The 9,172-nt window shown below is 28.8% G+C and overlaps 1 protein-coding gene across 1 annotated transcript in view; it reads left to right on the forward strand.

Moving 5' to 3' along the window:
• Window positions 1-9,172, forward strand: part of LOC105623865 — a 72,488-nt gene that overhangs the window by 61,005 nt on the left and 2,311 nt on the right.

Consider the following 9,172-nt stretch of genomic DNA (forward strand, 5'->3'; position numbering starts at 1 on the left):
ACACACACACACACACACACACACACACACACACACACACACACACACACACACACGCACGCACGCACGCACGCACGCACGCACGCACGCACGCACGCACACACACACACACACGTAATTACTTTATGATAATATAATATAAATATTTTATTATATAACAAAAATATAACTTCTGTTATATTATATGTTATGAGAAATTAAATACAATTAACCGATACGTTACCGGTAACAATTATGTTTATTATTTGTAACATTCTAATTTATTGCACTTGTATAACATTAATATAACAATATTTATTGGGTAATAACTGTATTATTCTTTTTTAAAAAAAAATCTTTAAAATGATAAGTAAAAGTTACATGATACGTATCATTCTTCCTCTTCAAAATGAGATACGAAGAGACATTAGAAATTGTAAAAATATCCAAATGGAATTAATTAATGTTAAAAATTGTTGTAAATTACACTAACAAAATTAATGCAATGATGTTCTTTTCAGTACAATAACAAAATCTTTTTATTGTCTTTCCGATTGCACGGTATTCCGGTATCTTGCATCCCTGGGTTGATTAAATCCTCCTCCCGAAAAAAATTTCACAATATGCTCTTGTTATTCCTTGTTTCTTATTCTTTATTCCTTTCATTGTGCCTGAACTCTTAATTAAAAGCATAATATTATGAGATTTTTCATCCATGTTTTGGTAAAAATAATTTTTTAAAAACGAGTCCATAAAATAGGACTAAATAAGGTTTCTATACTAAAAGTCAAATCATATTCCAATTATTATATTCCAAGTATTATAAATATTAAAAATATGTACATATATATAACGTAAACTATATTTTCAATAATAGTATATATCAAAACATTGCAACAAAAATGTGACATATTTGACAGTGCAATTTTGTTTAATTTTATATAAAAATTAATTTAAGGATCTACTTTAAGATATTATTTTATTTATGCGTTTTTACTGTATGACAAATTTTTCAAGCCTTTCGATTGGCTATAGAATAGAGAAATCTGATGATCTCTCTGTTCTGCACACATTTGTCATATCACTAAACCGCAAATATAAAATAGTACTAAAGATAGAAAATAGCACAATAAAAGGAATAGAGAACAGAGAACAAAAAAATAATTTCAGAAATCATGTATTGTGGAATACATAGCTTCTGATAGGTTAAAATTCTTACTCTGTTCTTTTTATTGTGCGGAGCCCTTTACTGTTTTAACAAATTAGAATAGAGACTCTGTAACGGAATTTTCTCTCTTATCGATGATTGTTGTTAACTAGCGATAACCAATGAAGATAATCTTAGAAGACAACGCGATTGTCATTGGCTGTAATGTAACTAATTAATGATAGTAACAATTGTCGATAAAATGTTTACAAAATCTCGCAATTGGGATCCTATTCTTGAAAAGTATATATGAAAAACTAGAGAAATACTATAATATACATAACATATACTGTAGTGTTTCCTTAGACTTTCGTATAAGAATAGGAGCATTGAGCAGACATAAGACATCGAAGATTAGATTATGCTCTATATATGATTATATATGAACATATATAATCAGATCTGTGTAGATACGTGTCATATCTGAGTATATCTGATCAGATATAATTTCGGCTGTGTTCCAAAATATATGTTCCAATACTGAAAATTTATAATGTACGTAACGTAAACTATAGATTTTCAGTACTGACAGTAAATTTTGGAACACAGCCTCACGCTGAAATTATTTCACGTTTGGAACATTTCACCGAAATTGTCGAAAATTTGTGTGTATAATTTCACTGAAAGTTTTTTAGCTAAAAAATCGCTGAAATCGAACCATTTCTTTGAAATTTCTCTGAAATTTTTGTCGAAATTTCTTTGAAATTTTGATGAAAATAAACTTTTTAACTAAAAAACGCTAAAATTAAATTGAAATTTTTTTGAAATACTGAAATTTAGCCAATAAGATCAAAACAATAATTTCGACGAAATTTTCAGGGACGCGTATTAACTAGTAACTTTTATTAAATTATTTTAATTTCAGCAATATATTTAAAGAATGATGTATTAAATTGGTACAAATATGCATCAAAATGATTACTTAAATACATATCATGTATATATTTATACGTATCGCCGAAATTAATAATAAAATTAGAAAATTACTAATTAACTCGTATTAAGCACAATATAAATTAATACGATCCACAATATAAATTGAGTCACTAGGCAATAATTTGATCCGGTAAGATCTAATTCTTTTTTCCAGGTTACTTTTCGAAATAATGGATATTTCCAATTGCTTAACACGTCTTAACACAAATGTATATAGGAATGCACAAAGTATAATATTATGCACGATTCACTTAGAACAGAACGTATATAAGCTGTGCACGGTTGAGATCCGTTTCGGATAATTAGATTAAATATAGCTTTTTTCGCCTATATTAAAAAGTAAAAGTACCAGCCATTCAACGTCTTCCAACCTCATTTATAGACCGCTGACAAGATAGCACACAAATTGAATATTTTTTATTTATTTATGTCTATATAATTTGGGGAAATTTGGGAAAAGCATTTAAACATTTAAGAAATAGTATTTTTCTTGTAATTAACAAATTTTATCATGCGTCAAGTTAGCAGACAGCAATTTTATTTAATGTGTTTTATGAATGGAATCGATTAGAAATTATTTGAGGAAGACATCTTCATTATTATTTTCATTTGGGAAAAATCTATTTGGTAATTCAATAGATTTACACATTACGAAAACGAAAGCCCGGGTGTAGTATAATGAATATACTAAAATGATCAAAAATTAACCAATTAAGCCCGGATTTAATTATGCATAATAAGAAATTATGTGTAATAAAAAATCAACTTAATCATAAATTTAATTATATTCGACTAATTTTCTTCATTTTCAACTGTGATTGGTTTATATATATATATATATATATATATTAATGATATTATTTACAGATAACATTATTTAAAAACAAACTCAATTATATCGCAGATTATATGATCTTAGAAATTACAGAAACATATATATAGATGCATACGTGTATAATAATCATTAAATGAATAAACGTATATTTTATAAACGCAAATTGCTTTCACGTCTAGAAGAAATACTCGTCTTTACTGAAAAATAACAAAAATAAAGAATAAATATTAAAATTTTTCTTCTTGAAGTTGTATTTAAATAATAATAATATTTACAAATTAAGAAAATAATACGTACTAACAAATTTTCTTCTTCATTGTATTTTTATGTTCAAAGTTTATTACTTCGATTTAATCCAATTAATCCGATACAATGTTAGATTGCGTTCTCAAACTTTACTCGGATGGTACAATAAATGTAGAAAGCCTTAAGCCATAAGGAATTGAGCTGAAAGTGAAGAAAATTAGTCGAATAATTAAGTTTATGATTAAATTGATTTCTTACTACACAAATTTCTTACTACGCATAATTAGATCCAGGTTTAATTGGTTAATTTTTGACGATTTTAGATTTACTATATTCACTTGTACTACATCTACTATACTACATCCATACTATATTACATCCGGGCTTTTGTAATATGTAAATCTATATTGAATTACTAAATAGTGACTTTTTCTAAATGAAAATAATAATGAAGACATCTTCCCCAAATGATTTCTAATCCATTCCATTCATAAAACACATTAAATGAAATCGTTATCTTCTAACTTGACGCATAATAAAATTTGTTAATTACAAGAAAAATACTATTTCCCAAATGTTTAAATGCTTTTTTCAAATTTCCCCAAACGATTCCCATATATAGATATAAATAAATAAAAAATATTCAATTTGTCTACTATCTTGTCAGTGGTCATTTATAGCCGTCGCAGTTAGCAACATGTAATTGTCACAACACAGTCCTCGACTGAGTACAGGGCCCCTATTCTTGAAAAGTATATTAGGGTAATACACTAAAACTAGGGATATACACTATAATATGCGATATTTTTCAAGAACAAAGCCCCAATCATGTAACTTTTTCTCTAAAGCGAAAACATGAAAAGTGAAAAATTTTATGTATATATGCATGTACACACATCAAAAAATTTTACATACAAAAAAATTTTCACTTTTTACGTTTTCGCCTTAGGGAAAGATACATAATCGATATCCTGATGTGTAGTGTTGTGTCGACGATAATGGACAATTGGAATGCAACTTGTGTGCACGAAAGTGTCTAGAGATATTGTAATTGGACAGCACCAAATCTTGGTTGTTTGATTGGTCGATTCTGTATCTTCAAACAAGATGAAAATTACAAAAGCGAAATTTACTAAGTGTTGATCAACAATGAAATAATCAGTATTCTAGTAAATTCGCTCACTTTTATAATTTTTACCTCATTTCAAGATAGAGAATCGATCCTCTTCTCTACCTACCCTATTGATATATTACATGCATCCAGAACCACGACTGCTCACTGAGCGCTCAGTAAATTCAGTAAGCTTTTGTATCCGTTTGGTCTATATTTAGATCTAATATGAGATCTGGAATATGCCAATCAGATGCAAGAGCTCACTGAGCGTTCAGTGAGTAGTCGTGCTTCTGGATGCACCCATTGAATACATTCAGAGTCCCTATTCTTGAAAAGAATACTATAGTATTTCTCACTACAGTATTTCTCTAGCTTTTTGTACATTTCTTTTCGCACCGACGAGATACTATTAATTCCGGACAAAAATTTTTAAGCTTTAAGGCTACGTTTCAAAATTTCTTCTCTGAGGAAAATTTTACTCAAAATATATAGTACATATAACGTATACTGTAGCATATAGAGTAAAATCTTCCTCGGAAAGGAAGTTTTGGAACGTACCTAAGTAAAAAAGCCTAAGTAAAAAAAACATAAGAAATGGACAAATCATAATTAATTATTCTCACATTTGATTGTAATTGGTCAATTTTTTAGGATTTAAAACTTAAAACATTTATTGTAGATCCAGGCTTAAAGATCAACATGCTTATGGGAGTCATATCCTTGTTAATATTGAAATCATTAAAAGGGCCGATTCTGTAACTTTTAACGGTAGTCGTTAATGTCGTTGTGCATAATCGAGAGAGTCACATCGAATGCCATCCTTGTGAAAAGCAAAAGGAGTCAGTGTGAGCCGGTTGTGTTACGGCACAGACTTGCATAACGCATAATGTATAGTGCATAAAGGAATCGATCAATCAAAATTCGAAATTTGGAAGAAATGACTTATATTCCTTTCTTTTTACAATCATACTGCCGTCGTACCTCTTTACAATCATTTCACCGCCTTTCTTCACCAATGAATTGTTTAGCTCGAGATTAGGGTTAAACGTGAGCGGTGAGATGGAATTGAGACACACATGCTACACGGAAATCGTTCGGGAGTATTCACCACCCAAAGGCACAATACCCTCACTACTTATCCAGATTATGAAGTCACCGAAACACACCAACGAGTGATGTTTCCGACAGCCTATAGTATATCTCTCCTTCAACTCGAGTAGCAAGAATATATAGTTCAGTAGAAGTATAATTTTACCGGAAAAAAATTATAAACCATTTCTTTTCACAAAAGTCTCGAAAGACCATCAGAAAAGAAGTGCATATGTTTGAGACTCGTCTTGTGAAGAAAATATGTGAAAAAAAATCGAGTTACAAAAAGCACGTTTTTCGCTTATAAAAGATATTGATTGTATAGAAAAAAATTCGATATAAAAAATGTAGGTATTCGAAATACTTATAAAATGAGACATGGAACATTAAAATCGATCTATTAGTTCAATAGAAAAAAAATTAAAAATACCGAAAAAGGCCTTTTTTTCACTCGCTCTCTGTTCATTAAGATTTAAACGCAAAGCTTTGAAATTCTCGTAAAATGTAGCTCTCGTAATGATGAACAAATCTAGCTTGAAGTCTGAAATGTTTATTATTTTTTGCAAAAAGCCATGTTCACTAAAAACCTGTCTGCGGAAAAACTTAATTTCTTCATTTTTGAGCAGTCGCACAGCAATTTAGGGATGATTCTTCTTCTTCAAGAGTTGCACTATCACGTACACTTAATAACAAAATGATTTTTTGCAGTTAAACTATTATAAAACGATTTTAAAAAGTGGGTATCTTTTTTCATATAAAAAAATGAAATAATTTCGTTAATATGCATCATATCAAATAACAGTATGAAGCATTTGAAATCTGACATTTTTCTACGAATTTAAAAAAAAGATTACTCTCCAATTATTAGGAGTCGAGATAACAATTTTTTTTTCAAAAAATTACTGTGGCTCTAATTTTTAAGATTAAGAGTTCCGTCTGGCACCAATTTGTTAAGGAAGAATTGAATTTGCTATTTAAAAAATCGAATTGTAACCATGAAATTTTTATTTTAAAAAATGTTTCTTGAATTTTTATTTTTTCGATTTATTATTAAAAAAAATCACGTTTGAATGATGGAACGCCTGATTAACAAATTTAAGTCACATTAGTTATTTAATATGTTGTAAAAAGTCCAATTGGACAATTAAATATACGAAATTATCAGTACAAAATTGTTTTTGTGAATTTAATTGCAGATGCAAATATGGCATATGTAAACAAATAATAAGTAATTTATTAGTGTAATTGTTAAAGATATAACACTAACTTTCGCAAATATAAAAGTAAATTAGTGTTACATGAAAAATATATTTTGCAACTATATTGAACAGTTACACTAACATTTACATTAACAGCAAATTATTTATTATTTGTTTACATATATGTCATATTTGCATCTGCAATTACATTCACAAAAACAATTTTGTACTGATAATTCCGTATATTTAATTGTCATAAAAGTGTCCAATTGGACACTTTTTACATATTAAATAAAGAAACATAGCTATAACATAGCATATAATGTGAGTTAAATTTGTTAATCAGACATGCACTTCATACTCAAACGTTTTTTTAGTAATAAACCAAAAAAATTTTTTAGTAATAAACCAAAAAAATAAAAATTCAAGAAACAAAAAACTAAAAATTTCATGATTACAATTACTTCGCAAAACATTTGGTTAAATTATTTGTTTATATCTCATCGAGCCCCAGATAAAAAAAAATCAGTCCCAGATAAAAAAAATCATTTCCACGTAAATTTATTACTGAGAAAATGTAAATTTAGCAGATTTTATGAAATCAAATACGCGCGAATCACAGAGCGACCCAACCATCCTCGCTTGACTTCGTGCCAGCTTCCCTCACTCCGTCCAGCGCATTGTCTCGTGTTCAACTTTCCAATGGTTTTAAACAAATTTTTTCGGCAGCAAAAATTCGAGAATTTTTCAACAGCAAATTCAGTTCTTCTTTGACAAATTAGTGTCAGAACTCTTAAAACCAGTGATTTTTTGAAAATTAGAACCAATGATTTTTTTGAAAAAAAAAATGTCACAATATCTCGGCTCCTAATAATCGGAGAGTAATCTTTTTTTTTAAATTCATAAAAAAAATATTATCAAATATCGAATGCTTCACATGGTTATTTAATATAATGCATATTAATGGAATTATTTCCATTTTTTTATACGGAAAAAGATATTTCACTTTTTAAAACCACTTTTTAAAGTCGTTTTATAATAGTTTAACTGCAAAAAATCATTTTATTATTAAGTGCATATGATAATGCAACTCTTGAAGAAGAAAAATCACCCTTGTAAATTGCTGTACGACTGCCCAAAGTTTTCTGCAGGTTTTTAGTAAACAAATGGCTTTTTGCAAAAACTAATGATAATTTCAGGCTTGTTTAGGGCTAGATTTGTTCGTCATTACAAGGCTACATACGAGAATTTCAAAACTTTGCGTTTAAATCTCAATAAACAGAGCGAGTGAAAAAAAGATCTTTTTCGGTGTTTTTTATTTTTTTTCTACTGAACTAATAGATCGATTTTAAGATGAGACGTTCCACGTCTCATTTTGTAGTTATTTCGAATATCTACATTTTTTACTGAATTTTTTTCTATACAATTAATATTTTTCGTTTTATAAGCAAAAAATGTGCTTTTTGCAACTTCGATTTTTTTTCGCATATTTTCTTCACAAGTCTCGATTCTCAAACATATGCATTTCTTTTCTGATGGCCTTTCGAGACTTTTGTGAAAAAAAAATAGTTTATAATTTTTTTCCGATAAAATTGTACTTCTACTGAACTATTCTTGCTATTCGAGTATTAGAAGGAGTTTGTAGGAGGGGTATACTATAATATAACGCTCATAAAAAATCGTAAACAATTAAATATCTTGTAAACTGTTGCGTTTTAACATAATTTATACTATTCTGAATTAATGGGAGGGATACACTATTACTACAATTTATTAAAACTTATATGTTATTTAGAATGTCCCCTTATTAATGCCTAGGACTATTAAGCGATTGAGATGGCACTTTTGATCGCTTAAAACAAACGATTAATATGAGAAGGAGCTTGCTGTCTCGTTCACTCTCGGTGCGTCGCAGACGAGCATAGACATAGGCTCGTGCTTGTTATGTGATAGCGTCGCACCACGATAAATGACCGACCGTGTGGAAAAGTTTTGATGATGAAATTTATGTTGCATGCCATTTCATTATTATTTTCTTAATTATGAAAATGTGATTTGTTTCGTACTTATCGAAGTCATAATTATCGATGAAAACTAAAGTTATCTTTATTTTTATTTTATGTATTTTATATTTTATGTAAAAGAGGAGTTTTAGGGATTTTATATTTTATGTAAAAGCATATATTTTACTCGTTTCAACAGCTATCAGATTGTGTTTCTGCCCAAATATAGGCTCACTTTACGTGCCTTTTGACCATTTACTGACTATCAAGAGAGGAGAGGATAGTTTCATCGATTTTTACAACTGTTTTAAAGTAATTTCGTCATTTCATTTCATCCAAATTGTCTTTATTTAAAAATGGCATGTAACATAAATTAACGTGTCATTCCTCACTTCTGCCATCACGATTCCAACGCCACCGCGACTAGTCAAGAGCCTTAAAATTGTGATTTCAGTATAATCATCAAAGTTTGATTATCAACAGAAATGATAACTGTAGAGAAAAAATTGTAATTTTTCGGCAATATATATATATATATATATATATATATATATATATATATAT

Source organism: Atta cephalotes, assembly GCF_000143395.1.
Source record: "Atta cephalotes unplaced genomic scaffold scaffold00002, whole genome shotgun sequence".
NCBI lineage: Eukaryota > Metazoa > Arthropoda > Insecta > Hymenoptera > Formicidae > Atta > Atta cephalotes.